We start from the raw sequence: 27,960 nt of genomic DNA, 5'->3' as shown, positions 1-27,960 counted from the left end.
TTGTTGGCCTCTCCATTTCCACAGCAGATGGGTTGAAATGGCAATATAGTGGTTCCCTGCAGTTTAATCTGGACATTTCCCTGAGTTCCACACAAGCCCCCCAGGAGCTCCATATGTCCATTGTACCTGTTTTAAATTCCCCCCCATCAAAGCTTTGTAGATTAAGCCAAAGAATAAGTTATAAATAAAGAAAAAACCCAAACCACCAAACCAAACCAAAAAACCCCAAAGCTCCCATTTCTACAGTTCTGTTCAAGCTGCAAAGCACTACCATGCACATAATCTTCGTTTTATTCTAATGAAAATTCTCTGAGTTATATTTAACAGTAATCAATACTTTTACTATATAGAGATCTTACACTTCACAGCTGGTTGGCAGCGGAGCAGGAAATGCTACAGAAACTTCCTATCATAAATCTTGCATCAGTTAATACAGAATACTGACAAATCTTCCAAAGTTCCAGACTGACCATGGTACATAAAAAGACTCAATATCCCATTTTTGTACTGAAGGTTGTTTTCAAAATCCCAACTCATGTCCTTGTGTTGAAGCATCATTTTATATATAGACATTTATTTTGATATTCTTGACTCCTTTACCCTCATGAGTTTCAGAGTCATTCTTTATTTTTTAACAAGATAAACATTGTTTTATTGTCAGTATAACAGTTGACATTTGTGCTTAATTTCAGTTTCAGACCATTGAAAAGTTTCACTTGATTCAACATAGAGTGGGCTTCCTTGTTAAAACATTTCCACATGTTTAAACTAACAATATGTGAACTCCAAAATAATATTCCAGACCCTTAGCAAAAGTGGCTTTTGAATGTCTGAATTTACTGAGTTCAATCTAAATGGCTTGTCTTGCAGTGTCCCTTCTGGACATTGGTGAATTGCTGCTCACTTGAGAAATATCTCTTCCAACTATCAGTACAAGAATAAGAACTAGGGCTGGAGAGATGGCTCAGAGGTTAAGAGCACTGGCTGCTGCTGCTCTTCCAGAGGTCCTGAGTTCAATTCCCAGCAACCACATGATGGCTCACAACCATCTGTAATGAGAGTTCTCTGACCTTCACATGCCTGTCCTAGTATCCATACACCACAGCACAGCTCTGATGCTACCAAAATCAATAAAGTAAATGTATTAAAAAAAAAGAATAAGAACTAACAAGAGTAAGTTACATTTCCCATCCTGATTGATTCATTACTTTATGTCTCTTATGTTAATTTCATTTTTATGATTCAGAGTCATTTAGCTTCTTGTTGGGTACTTTTATCTAGAAGGGATAAAGGTTACCTCATACTAAACTGTGGGTTATCAACTGACTTCTGTATGAATGGCTAATAGAAGCAAAACAAAATAAAAGAAAAATAATACATATTGGAAAGGATTTGCTGATACAAGAACCCCTGTGTGATGTTGAAGAGACTGGAAAATAATATAACCAACATGAAAAGCAATAATGAGTTTTAGAAAGGGATTTCAAAAAAAAAAAAGAAAGAAAGAAAAAAAAGGAAAAGAAAAAGTTAGAAGAAAAGAAATTGCCAAGAGACCCTGTGACTCCATTTTTGAAGATACACAGACCAAAACCGAATTCATAAAGAAATTATGTCTGTGTACATAACAACATTCACAATAAACAGAAACAACCCAATGTTCATTGATAGACAAACATAGACATAGAATGTAGTCTATAAATACAGTGTGTGTTTTTCAGCCCTAAAATGGAAGAATATTATAACACATGGACAACAAGGAGGAAGCTTGAAGATATGTTGCAAGGTGTATCAAGCCAGTGACATGAGTACAAATACTGTGTGACCCACCTCCTTGATGGATCTGGAGGGCAGTACTTGAATGGTGTTGTCTGGATAGCAAAGGGAAGCAGAGAGTTATGTTTGAGTGGGCATGGAGCTTTTTTTGCTTTGTAAGACGAAAAGATTTCTGAATTAGAACACTGCTGATTGGCATATGAGAATGTGGATGGATTTAATGCCACTAACTTGCACACTAAAAATGGCTTTAGAGCCACAATTAAATGACACATTGTGGTTTGGGGACTGTTTTTAGAAATCACAGTTATATGGTGGTGAAGTGGGTATATCTATGATTTTGAGATGCTTGGTAAATGGCAGATAAACGAGTGGGCAGGAGTCATCTTCCTTCCTTCCTTCTGGGACTTTTCATCCACACAATCCTCATTTCCCTTTAAAGCTCTGGAGATCTAGACTTCTGTGGTTCTTTTACTAAGAACAGATTATCAAATTAGTTATAGTAAAGATTTGGTGACTTCTCCTATGTTATTAGAATACTTTTCAAAAGCATGGAATAAGGTTGGACTTCTCACACTTGCCAAGTCCTTAAATCTTGTTGGTGGGGACATTTCTCACATGCATGGAGGCTGGAGATTGATGCTGGGTGTCTTCTTCAGTCAATTCTCTACTATATATTTTGGAGACAGAGTTTCTCTCTGTACCTAGAGCGCTCTGCCTGTCTCTGCAGCCCTAGATGTTTGTTACAAAACACAGCACTTTATTTTTTATTTGAGGGACAAAGCATTGTCTTCTTGGATCCACCCCATTTCGTTCTGGTAGTCACCCTTTTATTTCTTTTCCTCTCTTAATCTGTATATGCTTGGGTCACAATCTGTGTGGGCTAGGGACCTGAAATTACGGGTGTCCTAGAAGGTCTTTGCCCAAGTAAAACTCCAAAATAATCTAGTCTGCTCATTTTGCAAGCAAGGGAACTGAGGCAAAGCAACTCTGCCGCTTAGCCTTCTAACTCTAGGCAATAACTTTCCCCACACGTGGTACATATTTTAGAGCCATTTCAAACATGTGTACAAGAGTTATCTGGGGATCTTGATAAGATGCTCCATCAGGGCTATGATGGGGCAGGAGATTCTGGATTTGGACCAAGCCCATACTATCATTCCAAACTGAATAACGAGCTTCTCGATAGATTTCAGCACTCCAGATCCACAATATGTTCATAACAAACTATGTCTGTCCCAAGGCCCGGACAGTGACTGTTAAGGTATTATCTTATGGATTTCCTGACTGTGAGATTTGTGGCCATGCTGTTAGGTAAAATTATAATTGAAAAGTTGAAGAATGACTCAACTTTTGTGACAGGGAGGAGAAGTGGGGCTGGCAGCTGAACCAAGGACTATGTGAAGTCAGCAAGCTTGTGACGTGCTGTGGGTAGAGGGCCTATTTTGCTAGTAAGGTATAGAAATTAAGACCACAATATCTTAGGCATAAAATGGAGACATCAGCTAATATAATTAGAAAGTCTGGCTTCTGGCTTCAACTTCAAACAACGTTGGGTTGCTCTGCTTAGATGAATTACCTTTTGTCATGTCAACTCATTCAGTGCAGTAAATCTGGCTATAGATGCTTTCCCAGTGGTCTGGTTTGCTTGTGATTTCTGCTAAAGGAATGCTTTGTAGATTCTGATTTAGAGAGTTTGGGGTGGAGTCCAAGAATCCACACCTCTGAAAAGAACAGCTGATGCTGTTACCAGTGGCCGTGTTTTCCTCAGTTTGAGGCTGGGCTGAAGTATCTAGTGAGATTGTTCTCTGCCCCGATGAATTCTGCATCTTCTTTGTCTTCCCTTGTAATTGGTAGAGGGTTGGAAGCATCTGTATGCCTTTTATAGGCTCTGACCGGCTACCAGTCACCTTTCTCAGGTAGGATGGCAGTGGGAGGCAGCTCTTCTGCTGAAATCATCTTGCTACTTTAGGATGTAGGAGTTTAAGGCATTGGACTGAAGAAATTTCCTGGCATCAGGTTCTGGAAGGTCAGCTATCTGGCTCACAAGCAGCATTCTATTTAACAAAGCACCCAGAGATGACTCCACTTCCTGCTGCTCATTCATTGCTCTTTGCTCATAGATTAAAGAGCTTTGTCAAAGCACATGTAACTTCAGTTGCTTGAGTGGGCTCTGTTGAAGCCATGTCACATCAGACCAACTTGTCCCACACATAGGTTGCTGAATCAGGCCAAATGTAGCTTGTGATCCACTGAGTTCTAAGTTGATTGGCAATCCTACATTACCAAGGCACTATATGGCTAAAAGATTTGTGGGGTGGAGATGATTTAAAAACCATTCCAAGCCTCAGTTTCTTTCACAAAATGGGACTAAAATCATAGAGAGGTCCTATGGATGTTAGCTAAGACCCAGGGTAGGCACAGACCACCACTGTAACTAGTAGCTGAGGCTTTCTCTTTGCTTCTTGTTTGTCATGATCTCTGGTCTTCTTTGAACATAATTTGTGCAAGCCACTGTGCTGAGCTTTCAAGGCACCAAGATGAATTGTGCAAGTTTCTTCCTTCTAGGAGTTGCCAGGAATAGTTGGGCACAAACATAAAAACAGCTGATTCATGATAAAACATAGTAGCAACGCAACATGCTTTGGGAACAAAGAAGAGAGAGTGATATAACAATACTCAGAACGAGGCTCAGTCAGAATGGTGGCACCCACGTGGAATCATAGCTATTTCAGAAACTGAGGCAGGCACATGCTCTCACAACACATACACACATCCTATAAATATATTTTTGTGTAGTAATAGGTATGGGACAAAAATTTAGCTCATGAAACTTACCTAGAAATGGGCTGGAAGTTTCCAGAGAAGTTTTTCTTTTCTGCTAAGAGGGAAGTGTGAAGATAGGCCTTTACGATCCCTCCAGCCTCAGGATTCAGTTAGATGAGGACATCCCTCTGGGATAATAGCAACAATCTAAGGAGGATGGGAGACACCTAGTACTAGCCAGGGAATTTTATTTTCATTAACCTTTGCAGTATTCCCTCACTTCAAGTGCAGGTGGGCTTGTTGAGGATCAGCTAGTATTATGGTCCATGTGGGGTTCTATTCTTTAGTGAGCGGCCTTGGCCTCATTCATATTGTAGAAGGAAGGTTGCAAATATACTCAGAGGTTTATGTTCATAGCTGATATGGCATGGCTTTTCTACCTTCTGATGGACATAGACAATTATGAAGACAGTCCAGACTCAATGGGTAGAGAAAAAAACTCCACTTCTTGAGAGTATTTGCAAAATCAACTGCAAAGTTGATAAAAGCATGGTAAAGTAGGCTGTTAATCATGTCGTTGATGCAATTAATTGATTATGGAATATATTTCAATTTTTTTTTTTGTTTTTCGAGACAGGGTTTCTCTGTGTAGCTTTGTGCCTCTCCTGGAACTCACTTGGTAGCCCAGGCTGGCCTCGAACTCACAGAGATCAATTTTAATGTTTTTAGTTTACAGGTATTGTATAAATCCTTGGGAGAGAGAGAGAGAGAGAGAGAGAGAGAGAGAGAGAGAGAGAGGAATAAAAGAATTTTGAGAAATGAGCACTTGCTAATGAAGCCAGCAAGAATACTGAGAAGGAAAAGTCAGTGATGTCAAAAGTTTTTTTTTTTTTTTAAATAAGCATATAAAGCAGAGATTGGTGTATAATATTGTTGTATAAATTCAACATGAATATGATTTCAGGAAACTTAGGACTATAGTGAGAAAATGTGTTCACTATGGTTCTATTCTCAGGCCATGCAGAACATATCATTTAGTTGCAGAGAAAATATAGTGCCAACATAAAGTTAATGATAATAATTATATCTATGTAGGTATTTCTCAAGAGTCCATCTTGAAAACAATAATGAGATAAAATCTCAGGGTCTGGAGAGAAGGCTCAGTGTTTAAGGGCACTTCCCACTCTTCCATATGACTGGAGTTTGGTTCCCAGCACCAAGGTGGTTTGCAACTACCTGTAACTCCAGCTACAGGGAATCTGACACCCTCTTCCTATCTCTGTGTGCACCCAAAGACATGTGGTATGTACTCATGCAGACACAGATACATACACATAAATAATAAAATTTAATAAAAATAGGTCTTCAAAAGAGAAAATCTCAACTCTTTAGCTGGTCACATGGACAGTTTAAGTTTGTGGAAATTCATCAAATCTTATTATCTTTGACTCTCCTGTGTATATGCTGTGTTGAAGTAAAAATTAAAAAAAACATGCTTTAAGTTTCTGGGATACTGATAACTGATAGTGGTTTATTTTTATTAAAAGATGCTATGTCTTTTAATGTTATTTTTATTATGTTCATCTATATAAGTTCATATATATATACTCAAAATTTAGAAAAACAGAATTGGAAATAAATGAAATAAGTTTCTTCTTTCTAAAGCAAATTAATCACGATGAATAGTGAAAGCTTTTAATGGTTCTGAAGAATGCATCACCTTTGACCTCTGCCACCTGCCCCAACTTAAATGAATCATCAGTGTGCAAAAGGCATGTCACTGTCTACCATGACATGATTTGTAATTTCAACACAAAGAAAAGAAAATTCAAACAAGATAAACTGCTTTTTATTATAAATTCATGAAAATAAAAATTATAGAGGCCTCACTGGAATGGGACAACTGAAGAAACAACTTGGAATAGAAAGAAAATAAGACCTTGCAAGAATAAAACAAGGGCCAAGTCTGATAGGGTTTGTTGTTGTTGGTGATACCGGAAGGAGGACAAATTGGCTAGGTCAAAAAAAAAAAAGAAGAAGAAGAAGAAGAAAAGCGGAAAAGAAATTGGCTCTGAAACAATCGCAGTATCCAAAGTTGGTTTGGATAATTTAGAGAGATCCAGTAGAAGGAATGACGACAAGATAGCTCAAATCCTTAGGAGACCTGTGCTGTGTTCTAGAAACAGTTGAGATGGAAGCAGCTCTCAAATAACAAATGCAATCAAAATGATCACTCATTGATTGTATATCTGTGATCTGTGAGCAAGCTCCATGGCTGATGTCTCAGAGAGATGTTAGATTACAAGACACTCAGTGATGAGGTAAAAAAAAAAACAAAAAAAAAAAAACAAAAAACCATAATTTGGATGAGAAAACCGAGTCCCAGTGAGACTGACTAACTTGCAACAGGCCACCTGCCTAAAAAGTGGGTGAAAGAGAACTAGAGCTGTAAATCCAGAGACATAGAATTAGACTGATTAATGACCACACGCAAACATTGACTTTGTGGAGGACAAAGTTGAGGTAGAGTTATGTTTTCATGTTGGTCAAGGTCAGTGCTGAGAAGCAATAGGAATCCAAAGGAAGGGATTTACCAGGGGCAATAACTTGTATAAGTTTGTGGTAGGTTAAAAAAATGTCTGCCAATCCACTGACACTCCATCCCTCTATTCATTGAGACTGTGTGGACTAATGCCTCCTCCCTGGAATCTAGGCTATTTGTAAATGGTGCCTGGGAAAGGTTTTGGAACATGAGGCCAACCCACAGAAGTCAGAACACTAGTACAAGATGATGGCAGCCTGGGCTGGGTAAACAAGTTAAAGATGAAGAGAGGCAAAGAGACTGAACATATTTTGAAGGTAGTTAATTTAATTTGAAGATCAGCTGTATGTGAACACGTATGGCTTTAGTAGCTAGGTACTGTTAATTCCCTTATTGCTGTGTTTCTTTTAGGATGATCATGAGATCAGCTGATACCTGCTTGGGTTGGCTTTCAAGTAGACAAATGGGTCTACCAATAAGTTGAAACTGCACACTTCCATTTCTTATCAAACAGAAACCTGAGTTTTAAAAAGCATAAATGATTGGGAATACTATCTTGGTTTTTCTCCAAATCTGTGTATCTCAACTCTTTTCTAGGCTATAGATATTTCAAGAATGCCCCTCTTCACTTTTCCTCTTTCATGATTGTCATTCTTTTCCAATGAAGCTATTTCTTGTTAGCCTGGCCCTACTAAGCCATCACTTTAGATAGATGTATTTGTCAAACACTTTCTTAAGAAGTATTCCCACTGTTTTCTTACTTTACTGGTCATTCTCTATAATCTCTTAAATTGATTCTTTCTTATTTCTTAAGAGTTTTTAAAATTATTTTTAAGTATATGTCTGTCTGCAGATATGTGCCTGCAAAGGCAGGTACCCACAGAAGCCAAAGCTGTCAGATCTCCCTGGAGCTGGAGTTAAAAGTAATTGTGAACCATCTGACATGGATTCTGGGAACCAAACTTGGGTCTTCTAAGAGCAATGAGGCATCTATTGAGCTATACCTCCAGCCTCTATAATTGTTTTTTGTTATAGGGAGTCAAGATGGTAAAGACTGGAAAAGGATGCTTCCCATCTTCTGCCCAATATGCCATGTGTGACATCTGTGGCTCTTTCCTTGGATTCCTGTCCTCAGCAATCTAACTAGAAGACGTACTCATCAGTAATATACTGAGATACATCCTCTTATCAGTCAGGAGGAAGGTAGTGAGTGTCAACAACATTTTATGAAGAGAAAGTAGCATCTCATGCAAAGGATCAGGATCACAGGCTCTAGGGACAGATCAAGTACATCATAATCCTAGCATGATTCGGCCCATAGATATGTGTCTTTAACTGTCATAATTTAATTTAACAATATTCCTCTCACCTATATATTTGCTATTATAATTCACCTCTACTCTCCTAGTCTCAACTTCACTGTTCATCATCTTGTCTTAGAGGCCTGCTCTGCCTGCCTTTCTGCCTGAAAAAGTCATCCCTGTCCCTGGACAGTTATTCTGTTATTTATTACTTCTTTCCTTACATCAGAAGAACTATTTGTAATGGCCTCATCTGCACTATTTGCTCATGTGCTCATCTTTGATTCAACTGTTCCTTTAACCCTATCTTAGAGTATGCCATTAGTTAATGAAATGTCTGTACAAGGCCAAACTCAGCAATCAGTCTGGGGAGAAAACTGAATCTAATCAATGGTTTGCTGTCCTCTAATACTGTTTAATAGAAATGCAATGCAAGGTATTTATGCAACTTTAAATTCTCCTGCGACACTATCAAAAGGCTAAAAGAAACAAGTTAATTTTAGAATTGCTCTATTTCACCCTGTGTTTATTATAGGACAAAACAGAATCACATTTTATGTAAACAAATCTAATGTCTAGGCCCATCACCCATATACGGGATGTAAAATACTTCCATTATGTCCTTGGATTAGACTTTATGCGAGTCTTCCCAGTTCTTCATCTATTGATTCCTTAACCACTGATGTTTCTTGATTTTCCTCTCTGTTTTAGTCTTGCCCATTTTTTTTCTCGGCATTTTTCCATTAGACTTTCCAATTTCATCCTTTAAAACTAGAAGCAGACAGGACTCATTATTAGTGGAGTATTCTTCTGATTAAGAATGGATGGCACAGGGATGAACAAGATCACAAAGCTGGCCTTCTGAACTGTCAGAAAACGGTAGCTGAGACTGTTGATGTCATTATTCAAGTTCTGGTTAATAATGTGCAGTGGACAAAAAGGAAGCATGTACACACAGAGAAAAGACTGGAAGGGAGTGGAAGGCACTTCCAAAAGGTAGATACGGACAGACAGGAAGTAATGGGAGCCACCATGGCAACTATTCCACCATACTGATGCTAGAGTTCCCTTTTGTTTTCGCTGACCATCACTTTATACCTTCAAACAACAGACATACTATCTTGTTATGCGTTGAATTATGCAACTCCAAAGTTGCATGGAAGCACTAGCCCCCAGTACTTACAAATATGTCTTCATTTGGAAATAGGATCTTTGCAGATAGGCTCAAGTTAAGGTGAGGTCATTTGTGTAGGGACCTAATCTATTTGTGTACTTATAAAAGGAGAAAATGCCTTATGCTAATATTGGCCAAGAGGAAAAGGCTTTGTGATGACTGAGGCAGAGGTTAGTATGAAATAGACACAATCCCATGAATGCCAAGGATCGACAGCTACCACCCAGAGCTAGGGGCTGACAAGGACAAAGACTGTTCAGACACAGAGGGAATCACATCCTGCCAATACCTTCATTTCATACTCCTAACCTCCAGAACTGAAACAATAGATCTACATGGCTTTAAGCCATCTAGTCTGTAGTTCCTTGTTACTGAAGCCCTAGGAGACAAATGCAGAGCCCAGCTTGCCTGGTAAAGCTTTTGTCAGAAATGAGTGAGAACAGAGACTGTTTGTGACTTTCAGCCCTAAAAATGGTTGTTCTGAGATCATGCTGGTCCCACTTCATATTGAGGAGATGTTTTCAAGCAGGCGTGGACCATAGAGCTGTGGGAGCATTACAGCTGCCTTGGGGCCCTGGTGATAGAGGGCTTGGATTTTCTGAGGGAAGAAAATGCCAGCATCACTTGTCTTCCTGTCAGCCTCCCTCCAGTTTTTGGTCAGATACCCAGGCTTCTGCACCTGCCCTCCAATCCCTGAGCTCAGAGCAGAGCAGGCCTGCAGGGTTTGGGATTTTTCCTTTTACTGCAGGAGATGCCCCAAGCTCTGTTGCTGGCCTTGCTCCCATGTAACTCAGGCTCTGGGAACATTCCAGGAATGCAGAGGCTAAATACAATCGCTCTTACCTTGTGATTCCAGTACTGTGACCTCCAGCCAGACTCTCTTATGCAGAGAATGTCTGGGTGCTGCTAGAGCCAGCAGTAGTTCTTTCTGCATCCAGACAAAGACCAGGAAAGTCTGGCATGACCGGAAGTCTCATATCTCTAAGCATTTTTGAAGGCTAGGTACCTTCCAGAATATACTGCTGGATTGTCTCCCAAATGCTCCCTGTTGCTTCTCACCCCCTAACATTGCTTGCTCTCTTTTCTTTTACTAGAGGGGCCTTATCAAATCTCTGCTTATTGAGGTGGTTTATAACTTTGAGAACTTCAAAACATTTGTTAAAATGGCAAGAGCAGAGAACTTGAGACAGGTGACCTGAGCTTGAAATACCTATTTAACACTTGCTGTGTGTCCTTGTGCAAGTCACTTCGCATATCTGTACTGGAATGTTATCATCATTACCATCTGGTAAGAGTAAGTAGCATTGTTCTGAGAACCTTCTAATAGAATGGATCTGAACTTATTCACCTACCTATGTAAGGGTTTAATAAAAGAAAATTCATTCATTAATTCCTTCATCCAACTAATAACAATTTAAGGCCTATTTGTGCCTAATCTTTTGCTAGAGGTTAGGGTTAATTATCTCCTAATAGATCTTAAATTATGGTGCAGAAAACAGTTATGAAAGTAGCAAACAAATGCATGGACATAATTGTAAATACATAGTCCTAATTTATCATAATTGCTAAGAAGGAAGCAAATATAATGATGAGGTGGAGGATAAGTAGGTGAGACTTCTAGTTTGGCCTATGGGTAGAGTTGTTGTTATCAAAGTTTGAGTCTAGTTCTTTATGCCTGGAGGGAAAACCTGGCAGGCAGAATTTTACTTCATTGTTTTTTACTGTGTCTTCCAGTATATGCTGAATTTACCATACACCTGTTTATCTTACTGCTTTACAGCTCTACTCACTGGATTCCAGTGTGCATGGCTTTGCAAGGATGCTGGGAACTCCCTCTACAGTGTTGATGGATTAAAAACGGGGAGGCGGGGGGTTAAGTCCAATGAAGCAGAAGTTTAGAAAGCAAGTTTTTATTGATAAAGGAAACTGGATTTTAAAAGTTTAAGCCTCCTTTATATAGTAAGAGCAACGTATGCATTCTGAACCCAGGATTTCCCAAACCAGAGCAGAAATAATTCAGCATCTGCTTATGGAAAAGTTCAAAGAGCCTAAGGAGCAGCAAGCTCTCTACCACCTAAAGAGAGAGGGGAGGGGAAATGGAAGTGAGTGGGTCAGATATGGTTCTCTCTGGTAAATACAGCAAACCTTGGGAAACAGTGCTGAGCACGCTTCTTTAGTTGTCTATCCTTCAGTTAGTAGGATGGGCACCTCCCAGACATCCATCTTCCATCCATAGTCCAAGAAACTAGAGAAATGGAACTTACTTTTTGTTACAGGGAGGGACTTAGTCTAAGCTAGTGAAATGATTTCAATCCTCCATATGGCAACTGGTAGCAATCAGCACGTACCTGCCTTGGCATGACCTTGGGCTCGAACCCATACAGAAAACAAACAAACATACCATTCCTATTGGGTCGAATTTGTTCTCAGTTGATGCAACTAAGACGAAGGGAAAGCCTTTGAATACAAGGTCACGAGGAGAGCTCTGTCTGCTTTCTTGGTGATAGAGGCAGCAGCAGCTCCCAGTGTTATTTACAGACTGCTTCTGACCCTGAGGGAAACCAGCTCTGGACTAAAGCCAGCGGTGTGGTCTTCGGGGTGAAGGAACAGAAAGAAGTGGCTCTAGCTGACATTGTGGAGCCCTTGAATCAGCCACGCTCAATGCCAGCCGCCGCATTTGGTGATTTAATAGTGCTCTTCTTGCTTAGTCTGCTTGAGCCAGGGTTTCTGTTCCTACAACCCAAAGCATCCAAGATAATATAATAGAGGAAAAAATTAGACAGTTTTGGAGAAATGGCAAAACAAGAAAATAAGCTTCCTTACTTTCACCAGTAGATACTAGAAACATTTCAATGCTATTAGTATTATCAGAGTTTTTTGAGGGTCACACTTGGACTCTAGTACTTCCAACAAGTGAGACTCAGCCATCTGTCCTTAGTACAGCAATTTAAAGAGACAAGCTATAATGAAAATCAGAGAAAGGACATTTATTCAATGTGGTCATATTTACTAGAAGAATAAAGAGGTGCAGTGAACCCCAAGTCTGTCTTCAGGGTCCAAAGGCAGACTTGGTTAAATTGAGGAAAAGAAGTAATGCATGACTAAGCAACCTAGGTCAAGATGTGACCACCCCTTCTGCCATCTGTCCACCATTGTCTAGGATCTAGTTTCTCCTGAAAGACGGTCTGACAAACTGTCAGAACATGGTGAAATCTCTTCTGGGAGACAAGTTCCTCCCCTGAATGGCACCAGGCTTCAGCCTTTTATTTCTCCCAGCATGGGATTCCAGGAGAAACTTCAATATTTTGGGGTCCTTTGTTTCAACAGTCTGATAGCCAAAAGGAAAAACACCTGTGTCTCTCTAGAACATTATCACTTTTGCCAGAATGGCTACATCAGAAGGGTTCTATGCCAATAAGGAGGGACCACAGCAGAAGATAAATGGACACATAGCACAATGTGGCTGAACTGCAAGAAATCCCCATACTTTCCATTACTCTGTGTTTTAAAGAGAATCTAGGATCTCCTGAATAAAGGGTAGGTAAGAAAGTTGAGAAAACCAACTTGTGACTCCATCGAGGGACTCCTCAGTGTGAAATTTGTAGTGATTCAGTGGTAGATGGCTGCAAGGTGGGCTATTCAGGCTGAAGTTGAATGGGACTCATTACCATGTCCCAAAGGAGAAATTTACCACTAAGTTCCAGACAGAATGACATCAAGGGCAGACTATTTTCATGTGACCTTAAAATTTCTCTTTCCAATGAGGTAAAATCAAGGGCAGAATCTACTCGCATATTTGCTGGATATGGGGTTGGCCGCATGACTTTCTTCCATGAATATTATGAAGCTGAAAGGAGGGTCTTTGATCTGAGTGTAGTTTTCACAATGTCTTGTGATTTCATTGGCTTGCACTTCCACGTGAGCCATCATCACACGAGCATGCCCAGGCTTAAGAACAGTGTGGAAGAGAGTTGAACCACCAGGCATCCCCACTTAATCATCTTAGATCAACTGACAGCTATACATCTCTAGTGCATTTGATTTTAACTCTCTCTGTGGCATATTGTCAAAATTTTAGTTCTTAAAACAACACAAAATTATTATTTATAGATGTAGAGATCAGAAGTCTAAAATAGGTCTGAAGAGTTACATTCCTTCTGGAAGCTAAATAGAAGAATTAATTTCTTTGTCTTTTCCAGCTTTTAGAAGCCCCTTATATTATTTGGTTTTTGACTTCTTTTTTCCCCGTTTTCAAAGTCAGCATCATAACCTCTCTATTTCCCATATAATCTTTCATCAACCTTTTAAAGAAGCTTGTGATTTTTAACAGGCCAACCTCAATAATCAAAGATTACCTTCATCTTGAGTAATCCTTGGATATATCACACCTGCAAATTTCACCATGCAAGGTAATATAGTCACAGATTCCAGGGAGTAGGGCATGCATATCTTTGGGACCATTTTTCTCTTTGCTATCAATACATGGACTACCCATACCCAAATTAACCAAAAGCTAATGTATTTTATATGGGGTTTGAGGACCCTTTGTTGTGTAGAATTGCTATGCTAATTGATAACTGATACATGGTTACCAACTGAGCTATATGGTGATGTTTGGTTGTGATCTAACAAATAAAGCTTGCCTGAAGATCAGAGTGCAGAGCTAAGCCACAGAGGTCATAGAGGCAGTGCAGTGTGGCACACACCTTTAATCCCAGCACTTGGGATCCCATGCCTTTGCTCCCAGTACTTGGGAGGCACACACGCCTTTAATCCCAGCACTAGGGAGGTTGAGACAGGAAGTGATATGGCTGGGCAGAGAAAAGAATATAACACAGGAGGAGACAGAAGTTCAGATCTTTTCAACTGAGGAGTTGATGAGGTGAGAGGTGGCTGTGGCTTGTTCCCTTTTCTCTCTGATCTTTCAGCATTTACCCCAATATCTGCCTTCAGATATCTTTATGAGAAACCACAAAACTAGGGGCCAGAGAGATGGCTCGGTGATTAAGAGTACTTGCTGGTCTTGCGGAGGACCGGGGCTTGATTTCTAACACCCATATGGTGGCTCAGAACCACCTGTAACTTCAGTTTCTAGGGATCTGACGCCCTCTTCTGGACTCTGCGGGCACTGCATACATGTGGTTCATGGACATGCACATAGACAAAATACCCATACACATAAAAATAAATAAATAAACAGAAGGAGAAACTACAAAATAGTGGAAATAAAATGTGATATTTAAACCAATGGAAGAAGTCAGAAAGAAATGAATCTAGTGTTCAGGAGCAGAAGGGAAAATCAAAGAAAAGTCTCTCAGAAGAAATATATATAACATGATGCAGAGCTAAATACAATAAATACAATTACACTATACAAATGGTAGAGACAATCAGATTAATTAAAACTCGTAACTAGGGGTATGGCTCAGTCATAGAGCACATACTTATCATGGCATGACCCTGGACTCAAACCCATACAGAAAACAAACAAACAAGCAAGCAAATCTATCCATTTGCTGCTTCCAGAGATGCATTTAAAGTATAAAGATCAAGGAAGGTGAGATATAAGACAATTAGAAAGAAATCTGTTATATGAAACAAACATTAAGCAAAAGAATGCTGGCATTAGGCATGGTCCTTAAAAATACAAATGAAGTCACACACACACTGAAGTGCTGATTGTACTACAGAAAATCAGAAAACAACCGAAATATCCATAAAAAGTGGACAGATAAATGGACCCATCTGATGGAATGCTGTATGAATGGGAAGAGCCACATAAATCATAACAGATAAAAAGAAATGCTGAATGGAGAAAGAAATGACAAAATATCATATTCAAGTATTCAGCAACGTTAAGAAAACAACTCTATGTATTTTCTATGTGAAAATATAAACATCTGGACTAAATGATTCTTGGCTGCGAGAAAAACAGAATAGAGATTCTTACATGTTCTGTAATATGTTAGTTTGTTTTATTGAACTTTCAAATGAGATATAATTAATTGGGTGTTAGCCTTATCGTTGTATGCAAGTCTCTGTACTTTGAGAGAAATTTCAAAATATACTCCCTTAAAGCCAATTTTGTCTCTTTCAGTGACAAAATTTTTGTTATACTTACATATCTCATTATAAAGAAGAAGAGAAGAAATTCCTAGAACTTTGAATCCTGCAGCTGAACTTTAGAGTTTTAGTTACCATAAAAAAATGGTATATCTCTAAGTGCTTGAAAACAATAATATTGATACATACCTTTGAGGTTAATGTTACTTAGCAGTTAAATTCACGTTCTTAAAAATATGTCATGGCATGAAAAAGTAATCCTAATTTGTTGAAAGAATAAAACAGGTTACAAAATCACATATATACTTCATGTATAACATATATAATTTATATATACTATATTATATACACACATTTTATACACACATGTGTAAAGCTGATCTGCTTTGCGGCTGCTGGTATTTCAAGTAATACAAGGTTCTTTGCTACAACATGCATGCTTAATATCATATTTTTTTAATCAAAGGAGGCAGTTTCATATAAACCAGTAGAAAACATAGTTTAAAATGTAATCATGGGTTTTGTTTTTTTTTTTTTTTTGTGTGTGTGTGTGTGTGTGTGTGTGTGTGTGTGTGTGTGTGTGAAACTAAGTGGCAGGTAGTAACTTGACAGCACATTAGATATGTTCCACATTATAATTTTCTTTTTATATGATACTTTTATTTGTGTGTGTGTGTGTGTGTGTGTGTGTGTGTGTGTGTGTATGTGTGTGTGTGTGTGTTTGTGTGTGGTGTGTCTATGTGCACATGTTTGCAGGTGCCTTTGGAAGCCAGAAGAGGATGCTCAATCCCTGGAGCTGGAGTTACTGTCATTGTGAGGCATCTGACATGGTGCTGGGAACTGACTCTGGTCTTCTACAGGGGCAGCAAGTGCTTTTCGTAGATAAGTCATCTTTCCAACTCCAAGATTATAATTTTGTTAAGATGTCATCTGCTTGTTCTTTTCACTTAAGGACATAGTAGCTATAAACATGAAGTGGAGACACACAAATAACTTAGGTGGAGACCTGACAAAACAAATGCACCGTGTGCAGTTCACACTGTACCCAAGCACCACCCCAGACATGGACCAAATCCAGACATTTTTATTCATTGGCAATCTGTGTTCTTTCCAGGACTGGAGGTCACTGGTGTCACTAAGCACTGCCATCCATACCACTTGGGGCAGTGCTGCATCTGGCTCCAGGATCCATCTCCTGGCTCGGAATATTATTACTTCTGGCTTTGCATAGGCTTTCATTTCCCTACTAAGAATGGTTTCATCCCATGGCTCATACCCAACCCCACTCAACCCTTCTGACATTGAAATCAAGTATTTTATGTTTCTCGGTGGACAACTCTATTTTATTTTCCTAATGCGAGGAGAACAGTTTTTAAAGGGAAGCTTATTACTTCCCTAACATCTTCTGAAATCTTTTTTATTATTTTTAATTATGTATCTGTGTATGTGTGTGAACACACGAGTGCCAGTGTCCTTGGAGGTCAGAGGTATCAGATACCCTGGAGCTAGAGTTATAGGCAGTTGTTGGGCACCGGATAAGGGTGCTGGGAACAGAACTCAAGTCCTCTGCATGTGCAGTATGTGCTCTCATCCTCTTAGCCACCTTTCCAGCCACCCAACGTTCCTTTGAAGCAAACCCCGGAATGCTCAGGGCCCAGGAATCAGTAAGTGGGACCTTCTTTGAGGCATGGACCTAGAGCACCAAAAACTTTCAGACAAGATCTCAAATAATCTTGACAAACCTCCTTCTTTTCAAGGAAGAAATAGCCCCAGAAATGAGTTAGAACAAAGAAGACAGGAGGTCCGTCTTCTGATGCTCAAGAAGACGGCAAATGCCAAGTAGTTTTTTTGGTTTTGCCTCCCATTAATAATGACATATGCAGATAGCAAACCTCAGATAGCATCCTTTTAATAAGTCATCAGAAAAGAGAGAGGGAGAGAGACAGAGACACAGAGACAGAGACAGAGAGAATGAACTACATTTATCACCACAATGTCACCTGAAAATTATCAACAGTAATGGTCTGAATCCCTGAGAATATTTGCATGTCGTAAGCCTATCCCTGAGCTGCCTTAACAAATATATTTTTCCCTTCGTGAACTAGGCTTCTCTGTCTTCTCAGTACACAGAGGACTTCTGGAACAAAATGAATCTCGGTTCATTTTCAGCATCTCTTACTGTCACAGCTTGCACTAGGAATTAGATTCTGTGCCCAAGAATAGTGGAAAGGGACACCTGTTTTGTGTCCAGCTTCTGTCTCCTAGCCAAAGATCTCTATGGAAGCATGCCAGACTGTTAATTTAAATGGTCTCCTTGGATAAAACAGCAGTCCATACCCTGGACCCTGGAAATTCCCAAGAGAGGACTTATTTACTATGTGCCTTGCTTTTTTGGCCACACTTTTCTGGCCAGAAAATGCTGTGTGTTCCCTAAATGTTGAAATAATCTCTTTGATGGAAGCATATATTTCCTTTTATGACAAATAGATCCTACATTTACTCTCTCCCAGCAGGCTAAGCTTCCGAGCATAAGTTAGGGACACTTTGGCATTTGACACAAATGTAACTGCTAGAAATAGCAACTACAGGGGGCTGGAGAGATGGCTCAGTGGTTGAGCACTGACTGCTCTTCCAGAGGAACCAGGTTCAATCCCCAGCACCCACATGGCAGCTCACAACTGTCTGTCACTCCAAGATCTGACACCCTCACACAGACATACATGCAGACAAAATACCAATGTACATAAAATAAGAATAAATGAGTTATTTAAAAAAATAGCAACTACAAAATTGTCAACCAGCTAACAGGAACTGAGTGGAGAACAGTCCTTTCTTTGGTTGATACACTCATAATAATAATTGGGGCTTATGCATAAGTGAAAAACATTAAAATAGAATGAGACTCAGAAGGGGATCTGCTACAAATATAAAGCAATAACAATGGGTTAAAAAATTTCAAGGGCCTAGTCTTTAAAACGATGCAAAGATGTGACAGTCAACCATGCTGTTCTTTGAATGCTCAAATAAATAATAGGGCATTGCTCTAGTTAATGGATGACACTGCAAAAATGGAGTATTGTGAGACAATTAGAAATATTGTACGAGGCTGAAAAATCAAACACTATGCTCAACCTGGTTTTTAGATTTTCCACTCCAGCTTATTGTTCACTGATGCAACTCAAATATGCTGGAATTCTTTTGTGGACCAATGATTGGCTCGGAAGAGTTAAGAGTGTCGCTGTGGATACTCTGAAGACAAATGTGCATCTTGATGGCAACTTCCTTCAAAGACATAGTACAAGGGTTTCCCAGTGTGTGGTCCAGAAAACATCTGCAACATTCTCAGTAGGCATCTCTGTCTAATGTTTTCTACTAAGAACAAGGATTAATTTTTTTTTTAATTTTCCATTCACTACTTTTAGCATCACATAGCCTCCTATGTTTTCATTTCCAACCCTTCAATATTTCTGTTTTCCAAGTTTATAATGTGAAAAGTTCCTAACCCCTTAGGCTGTTCAGCATGGTAGTCCTTTTAAAAATCACTTCCACTTTCACCTTTCAAATAAAATCCCAGTAAATAAAATTATTTACTGCAAAAGATGGAACTCTTCTCCCTTTGAGTATGACCTGCTAAAATGTTAATTCAAAAGACCCCAGCAAAGTAAGCAATGGAAAGCAATAAAAATGGTAGATATGATTTCACTTGTGAATCTGGAGGAAAAATGAGAATCAGTCTCATAACTCATCATAGCCTTTATGAAAATCCCTTCCTCTACCAGTTCTCATAGTTTGCAGATTTTCTCATCCTCTGCAGCCCTTTTTTTTGCTCATCAGTTTTTTTTTCCTGTAGACTCGTATATACATGGATTTCCTGTCTTTGTCTTATCATTCTCTCATTCCCAATTCTACATTTTCTCCACCTGTTATTTAGATTCCACTGAGACAATTGCCTAGGTCCTCATCCAACAAAGACAGGAGAAAGGACACAACACTGAAGAATCGAAGAGAAAAGCGTGGTCAGAAGCAGGGGGTAGAAAGTAGGGTAGGGGAAGGCTGAGAACCTTCAGATGGGGGGGGGTCACACTCACCACACGAATAGACAACCGTCTGACATACTAAACATTATCTCTAGGCCGTAGCACAAGGAGATGAAAACCGAATCCAGAGGAGGAATCAGATGGTCCTGATTGGTTATAGTCCAAGCCACACTATCAAAATGCTAAATCCTTTGCTCTGTGTAAACAGAACCCACACTGTACTGTTTTCTAAATTTGTTGAGTAATTGTGAGTACAATACTATCCAATCACCCTCTGTAGTAAGTTTAGACAATGTCTGCCTTAACTGTGGCACAGGGTTTATGAGAATCACTATGATCTGTGTCTTATGGGAAATACCTTTTTAAAGGGGCAGAGGGTGAGGACAGTAGACACACCATAGTGTGGAAAGAGTACCAGTCTGGTCAAAATAGCCCTACATAATCAGAGGAGGATGGGTAAGTTCATTGGCTTTGGTTCCTTTTCTGTTAACCGGGGAAGGAAATTTAATTTATCTGTGAGTTTTTGTTGGCTCTCTGCCATGTGACTTTGCAAGGCTGTCCATCAAGAAGTGGAATTGTGACTTGTTTTGACTAACAGGATGATGTGGTATGACACTGAGAATGCTGTGAATCTAGACCTCAAGAGATTTCATGCAATTTTGTTTTTGTTCTTGGAACATTGACTCTACCATGTGAACAAGCCCATGATGGGCTGCTAAAGGGGAAGAGACATTTGGGCTAGTCACCCCAGACAAGGCATTAGTCACTAAGTCCAGGAACAGAACTAAGGCCATCTTTAAAATTCAGTCCTGGAGCTTGTTTTCATCTTGAGTTAATATTTATTATTAACATTTAATTTAATGTTAATGTTTTTCACATACAACTGATACTAACCTAATACGGCTCTTAAAGATCACTGAAGAAAGTACTCAAGACACATGTGTTCCAGGTCCCTCATCTTCTTCTTTGATAGCCATGAACTTGAAAGTAGAAAAACACCCTTTCTTGTTTCTTCGTGTTCAACCTTGATACCTATACTACTTGTTTGGTGTTCAGTTATGCCAGAACTCATTTTTCTGCATTCCAAGGCAGCTTACAGTTATGTGACATGTAAACTCTGATGGCATGTCTGGCACCACAGAGACTCACATGGCTTCAATGAAGGGGAACTCATCTGTTCCTTTGGGGGTGGGTATCTTTCGCTCTACTGGTGACCTACCTCTTCTGTATTGCCTTGACTTACATGGGGACTTTCTACGGGTGGTGACAAGATGGTAGTTGGGAGCCAGCGTCTCCCATTGTGCTCTGCTGAGTGGGGTTTCCAGAGGAACATCAGGCCCTGTTACTAAAAGAAAGACAGATGGGGACAGGCAACAGCGGTGCCTACTATAAGAATGATGCGGTCAGGCTTACTGGGTGTTACAATCACCTGGAGGAAAAGCTAGGAAACACTTGCCTAACAGTGATTTTCATGGTTTCCGAGGTGACCTGAGCATCAGCGTTCTTTTAAGCCAAGCAGTTCTAACACAGAGCCTGAGCAGAGACTTACTGCTAAATTAAGGCTATTGGTAACTAATTATGCCGTAACTTCGGTGTGCCTAGTAAAGCTATATAGGTTAGTCTGAAAGAAGAGTTTCCCACTCTGGAGGAAGTCACGGGTTCAGGTGGTCTAGAGGGTGTAGGAGAGGACTCAGGTGGGGAGGCAGCAAGGGTAATGGTCCCTAATCTGAAGCTTATCAGCAACCACCTCCTGTGAACACAAACTGTCAGACTCCATGGCAACTTTTCAAGTTCAATTCTGAAGAACTTTTGTTCCTGAAAGCTGAAGGACACACAATGACACCCTCAATGAAAAGAGCAAATTAGCTTCGGTGGTCAGAGGCTCTCCAGTCGCTCCCCCTCCCTCCCCCACTGCCCCCTGTCACCCCCCTCCCGCCTCTCCCTCCCCCGCCTCCCCCATCCCCACCCCCCCACGGATTTAAATGGATAGAGAGCTTCTGGAATAGAGGACCTTTCTGCCTGTGGAGCTCCAGCCTGGCCACTGGAGGGGGTGGAGCATCCCAGGGCTGCTGCCGCGAGGTGGTAAGTGTTGTTTTCCCTCAGCTGGTTGGAGGACTGGATTCTCCTCATCTCTAAGAGGGAAAGTTCGGGCCAATCACAAGAAGCCAACTGGAGACTGAGACTGTGAGGATGAGATGGCAAAAATCTGTTCTCCCTGCCGCAGGAGACACACCTCTGGGTGCGCAGAGATGCCCCAGAAACTTGCCAAGCTGGCGCTGGCAGCTGTGACAATCCGGGGTGCAGAGAGGGGAGGGCGATAGAGGCTGCAGCTGCCTGCGGCTGGGCACTCGGGATTTTTTGTTTTCTGAAGTTGAACTCTGGGCCTGAAGTGGGGATAGGGTTCTTTCAGAATTTTAGTCTGGGAGAAAATGAAGTAAAGACCTAAGGGAAAGGAATGGATTGGAAACTGGACCCCATCTCCGTGATTCTTGCCCGCATCCCTCCCAGAACCTCAGTTTCCTAACCTGTACAATGGGCACTAGATGTCCTCTGAGACTCTTCCAGTCTCTAGATATAGGAGGTTACAGTGAAGGAGCAGGTGAGGGTCACTTGTCCCTTTGCTTTACAAGCAAGTGGTATTTGGGGGACAACATTTTGAGCCCCCTGTTTTTTTTAAATTTTATTTTATGAGCAAAAGACTTTAAATCTAGTCCCCTTTTCCCTTCTGAGAACCTTGGCTCCGATTTCAGTAGCAGAAGGCCTCGGAGGACACCCCACTCCTACCTAGGGCTTTAGGTTCTCTACTACCCAAGGGTGGGCTTCTGGGCTTCTGCAGCTTAAGGATTGTCAGTTCCCTTCCGGTTGTTTTTGTTTTGTTTTTTGATCTTCTCCCTCCCTCTGCTCCCCCTTCTCCTTCCTTTCCCCCTCCTCCCCACCTTCCTCCTACTGCTGTTTACTGGTCTCCCAAGTTATGATGACGCTCCGGGCTCCTTGCCAGATGCGAGGGCCCCGGAATCCATCCGGGGGAGGCTTAGAAGTTTCTGGTCTGAGGGAATCTCCGGGGGGCAGATGTAGAAATAAACAAAGAGTGACAAGGCAGTGACAGCGCGGCGCCCCGAGGGCTCCCGAGGAAAGGCGCACAGGCTGTTTGGAGAGCCGGTGGGACCCCTGACCCAGGGGATGCCTGGCCTCGCCTCCTCCGCCGCCGCAGCTCGCAGGGGCGGGGGTTGAGGCTCCAGCAGCCCCGCAGCAGCAGTGACTCAGGAGGCCGCCCGCGTACCGCTGCCACCCGCTCACTGCGGCACTGGGGACACAATCCCTCCGCCCACGACCAGCGCCGCGTCCCTGGCGCCCTCCCCGCCGGCTTGCCCGGGCTTTACCACCCCCACTTTGTGTCCGAGGCGACGGCTGCTGGGGGGGGGGGGGGGGTAGGCGGGGGGGGGGGGGGAATTTGGGGCGCAGGGAGGGAGGAGGGGGGTGCGGCGGCGGGGTGCAGCGGGGGAGGGCAGCTCCAGGAGTGCTCTGCACTGGGGGAGCTGCTGGAGGGAAAGAGAGAAGCAGGACTATTGGAATGACTCAGGATTTTTGAAGCAGCTAAGCGGTAGCAGGGAGGCCTCATTCTAGGATGGGGGAAGCGAGCAAGCCGCCTTGAAAGTTTCTGGTTTTAAACACAGGCCCCTGCCCAGACTCCCAGCTTGAATTCTGCAGGAGCGTAGAAATACACTCATAATTTATAGCTCTAAAAATATCAGTATTACTCACAAAAAGGAAATAGGGTCTGGAAGCCTTGAGTATCCTTAAAATAACCATTCTGCTAGGTTCTTCAACCCTGCTGGCCTTACTGGCCCATCTTTGGAAGTCAGCAGCAGCTAGGTTCCTTTCAGCCTTAACCTACTGAATGCCAAGTCTCAACAATAAAAATCTCCCACCTCCAGGAACCATGGATGCTCCTGCTAGGCTTGAGCTAGGGAGACCCTTCCCAGACCTCCTGAGTCACCATGGCAGCTGATTGAAGAAGCCTCCTGGGGCCTTGATGTGCTTCTGCTTCAAGCAAGATGGTCAGTGACATGTTTAGTTAAGCACCAGGCTCCTGATCCTGCCTCACAGAGAGGCAGTGGAAGCTGCCTGCTTCTCTAGGCCATACCAGCTGGCTTCTGAGAAAGGAGAAGGCTGCCATTTTTTTCATACATCAGTCAAGGTCACACTGGAAGCTAAGACAGACCATACTTTTGCCTCAGATATCTTCCTATCCAAAGTCGTTGCTAGGCTGAGAAGACTATCCATGGCTGTGCTCACCTGTCTTTCTCATCCTCTGGTCTTCTATCTGTCCTCCCTCTGCTTTAGCCATGTGGCCTTCCTGCTACTTAAACACACTGAGCACCAGTGTCTCTGGGGGTCTTCAGCCATGCTGGTTCTTCCACACACAGGTAAGCGCCTAGATGCTTCAAAGACTGTCCTATCCCAAATCGATCCTGTTCATGGCAACTGTGCAGTGTGTCACCCTCTTTGTGTTCACTTCCTTTTTCATTATTGTTCTGTAAATAATACATCTCCTCTAATGAGTTCCTTGGGATTAAGGACTTTATCTAGTCAATTGTTCTAGTGCCCATGGCTGGCACATTGTAAGTATTCCATAGATATGTGAGGAAAGAACAGGACAAGGACAGGTCATGGGGCTTGCTCAACTTCATATAGTTAATGGCCTTTCCCCAGAACATCTCTATTGTCTTACATGCAAGCTGGTTGGCTAGAAATGACCTTGAACTGAGGTCAGATTAGACCATGACTACCACTGAGCCAAGATGTAGATTTTAGGATTTCCCAATTTCTCTATGAGCTCAAATGCCCCATCTCTTTGGAATATAAATATTTTTAAGTGATTAGTTCAAATTAATATTGGTAAGATCACAATACAGTGTCAACCAGTGTTCTCTTTTTATATTTTTTTCCTTTCTCCACTTTGGAAGGCTTGACTGGAGGCCAACACTTATGAGGCTTATGGATGTCCTACTGTAGCTCATTCAACCCACTAATTTACTGTAGGAAGAGAAGATCTTGCCAGTTGACCACAGAATCCTAAGGTCTGTGCTGACATACTACAGTGTGACTGCCACTCGTCTGGGCAAGAAGAGCCTTAGAAGATGCAAGAAGAGCCTTACAGGTGGTCATTTCTCTTCCAGTCAGTTTTTAGCCATACCAACTAGTTCCTTTTTTTTTTTTAAGCAATTTTCTTTTCTATGGTTGAATCTTTTAAAGAATGCCCAAGAATCACAGCAATGCTAGTGCTTTTAAAAATAGCACGATGTGAAGAAATAACAGCAAAATTGGGTTTAAGTCTTGGCTGCTTTATATACCAGCGGGGGCCACTTCTTTTCACTCTGAGTCTTCATTTGCACAGTTAAGAGGAATGCTACCCTTCTGCCTCCCAAGACCACCACTGTGAGGGGCAGATGAATTAGCACAGAATGAAGTGCTTTGTAAGTGTCAGCATTGGGTACTCCAGCAACCAGCATGATGCTATTAGAGTGTGTATGTGTGTGTGTGTGTGTGTGTGTGTGTGTGTGTGTGTGTGTAACACTGAGAACCAAAGCCCACCTTTCTGGAGCCCTGCTCAGGGGCTAGGGGCTGTGTATAAACACAATCCAATTGAGAGATATTAAGAGAGGGACTGAGAACCAAGTGGAAAACCCATCGGCATCAAGAGTTAGATCTGAAATGAGCTGTGCCAGAGATTAAAGAGGAAATGAGATCAGAGAACACATTGGGGGATTTGTGATGTCTGAACTATAGGTCTGGAGCAAGGACAGGTTGGAGGAGGCAGGCAGATGGCTTTGATCAAACTGAGATGAAATAGAGTAGGAAGATAGAAGGGTGGGTAGAGCAGGGGCTGGTCAGTCACTTGCTCTCGTATTTCTTCACTCAGTGCTTACCAGACGTGTTAAGTATACTATTTTCCCATCTCCTCCAGGGAGGTTTCCAGAGAACAATCCTTTCCTATAAGTGGGTAGGTATCTGGACATTCTTCTTCTACTGTAGCTTGGGGGTTGCTTAAGAACTGAGGAATTTAAACCACCGAAACACCCAAAGAGTCATATAATTCTCATAGGCTAAAGTTCATTGCACATTTCTTGGGAAGAAACAGAACTGGGTTTTCTGGGGCTTTGGAAATTATGGTACAGTCAGAAAAGCTGAAATGGTAATCATGGCAGACACTGAGCCTAAACCTTTTATTACCAATATATCCCAAACCCATTCAATGTCTTCTACCAGGTGCCAGCTTCTGCATGGTCTGTTTTCATTGACAGTCCTCTAGGGGGGTGGACATCTGGACATTTGTAGCACATCCAGCATCAGGCCACTATGCAAAGAAACATGTGAGAGATGTCTAGTCACAGTGTGTTTTCTTTAACTTGAGTAACATAAAATAGCTGTTGAATGATCAAATCATTTTAATCACTCCTTTAACATCCATTCTGCATCTTACAGTATTCTATTTTCTGGTTGCTACTCCCTTTTCCTGATTTTTACCTCCATCTCAGTTCCTAATAAGACTTTCATAATTCTCTGATGATACTGATTCTGACATTGAACACCCCAATGATCTGTAATTTAGGAAAAGAAGGCAATTTGGGGCCTGTAAAGAAACATTAATCACAGCAAGAGACAGATTCTATTTGCATTGAATTAAAGGCAAGAAGATGAAAGAAAGGTGGTGACAGTATCAGTCAGCTATTGCTGTTTAACAAAACAACCCCCAAGTAATGGCTAATAACTTCTAAAAGGCAAAGACACACAACTTCATCTTTGCTTATATAACAGTTGCTAAGAATTCATTCAGCGAAGCCAATTTCAGTTCCACAGCTGTCTGAATGAAAGGGGAATATGTTCTACCTCAAGTAAGAAGAACTACAAAAGATCATGAAGATCTACAAGGAGAGGTTAAGAACTGGCACAGATGAGCCATAACTAAGAATGCACTGCCTTCTTTTGAATGTTTCCAGAATATGGGCTATTGCTTTGTTCTACCCGCTAGTGTGGTTTCTTCCTGAAGTCAGACCATATGGATTAGGCTGTTCTAGAACAAGCTGAATTTTTTTCCACAGTGAAGACTTCTTTGGCTGGTGGCTCACTGGTAAAAGCAGGATCAGCTTCATTATTGGACAGAATCAAATGAACTTGGGTTAAAGTCACCATGATACAATTCACCTGTTGTGTCCACGAGTGGTCATTTAACTTCTTTGAATCTTCATTGTTTTCTCATCTATAAATGGGTTTAAAAATTCACAGGGTTGCAATAAGTTTAAAATCAAATATGATTTTGAGTATGAAAGTTTTCTTCACACTGGCCATCACTGAACATGTAAGATAGAGTTACCAGGCAGAGAGCTCAGGGCCTGTGATAGGTACTGTTTGTATTGGAGATTTGTGAAATCCATCTGCTTAATTAATTCTACCAATTCAAGGACTTGTCTTACTCTTATGACTTGTCAGTCTCCTTTTGGAGCAGCCAAGATTGAAATATGAATAACCTGGAGTTGGTGGTCGGATCATCAGAGTAAATTATTGGTAAAGGGCCAAGAAAGAGCTGAAATATATATCCAAGGAGATATTCACATGAACAAGTACTGTGTGCACAAGGCGGTGAGTTCAAGCAATCCCATTTCCAGTCTTGTTTTTCTAGATACTCATTCTGCCTCATGGCCTCTCCAAGACCCCACAACACATCCTTTGTTGCAAATCTCGCTTATTTCTTCCCATTACTTCCTAGTGGTTTCTCTGGAGGTTGGAACATGCTGTAGAGGCCAATGTCAACAAAGAATAATGCACAGTTTCAAGGAGATCCTTGTGTTTTCCTTGGCTTGGTTTTCATTTCACTTATGAAAATCTTGATTTTCATGAATCCACCTAAAATACATACTTATTTAACAATCTTAGAAGCTACATCATGCATATTCATATCTGAAGTGCCATCTGTTCCATCTCTTGGAGAGATTCAGTTCCTAAGTGTGCACCATCCAACCTCATTCAGGAGATAGCCCGGGGAGTCCATATGGCCTCTGGCAATTTCCTGGCTACACCAAAATCAGGCTAAGGCCCAGAAGTGACCTGGGATTAGAGCTAAGCATCAAACCAAATGGACTGCAGTATAATTTGACTTTTTAGCCTGAGAGGATAAGAGAAGGCATGAATGTTTTTACAATAAGTAAGTGATGAAATTCATTATGTGGAAGGATTTATTCCCAGTTCAACTATCTAGGCAAGGCCAGTAGTATAATCTTGGGTTTTCTAAGAAGAAATATCTAT

General features: G+C 41.2%; 1 long non-coding RNA gene across 2 annotated transcripts in view; it reads left to right on the top strand.

Annotated features, from left to right (window-relative positions):
* Positions 1 to 21,643: 21,643 nt before the first annotated feature.
* The window catches only part of LOC128100719 (uncharacterized), a 119,398-nt gene continuing 113,081 nt past the window's right edge, over positions 21,644 to 27,960 (top strand). Inside the window, exons 1-2 of one of the 2 annotated variants that reach the window (XR_008214897.1) lie at positions 21,644 to 21,738; positions 23,592 to 24,083. This is a non-coding gene — a long non-coding RNA (uncharacterized LOC128100719). The other variant, XR_008214896.1, reaches the window with a different exon arrangement.

The sequence above is a fragment of the Peromyscus californicus genome, unplaced genomic scaffold (assembly GCF_007827085.1).
Source record: "Peromyscus californicus insignis strain IS unplaced genomic scaffold, ASM782708v3 Scaffold_7__1_contigs__length_154581171, whole genome shotgun sequence".
NCBI classification, from domain to species: Eukaryota; Metazoa; Chordata; class Mammalia; order Rodentia; family Cricetidae; genus Peromyscus; species Peromyscus californicus.
This window is presented reverse-complemented; position numbering and strand designations above follow the sequence as displayed.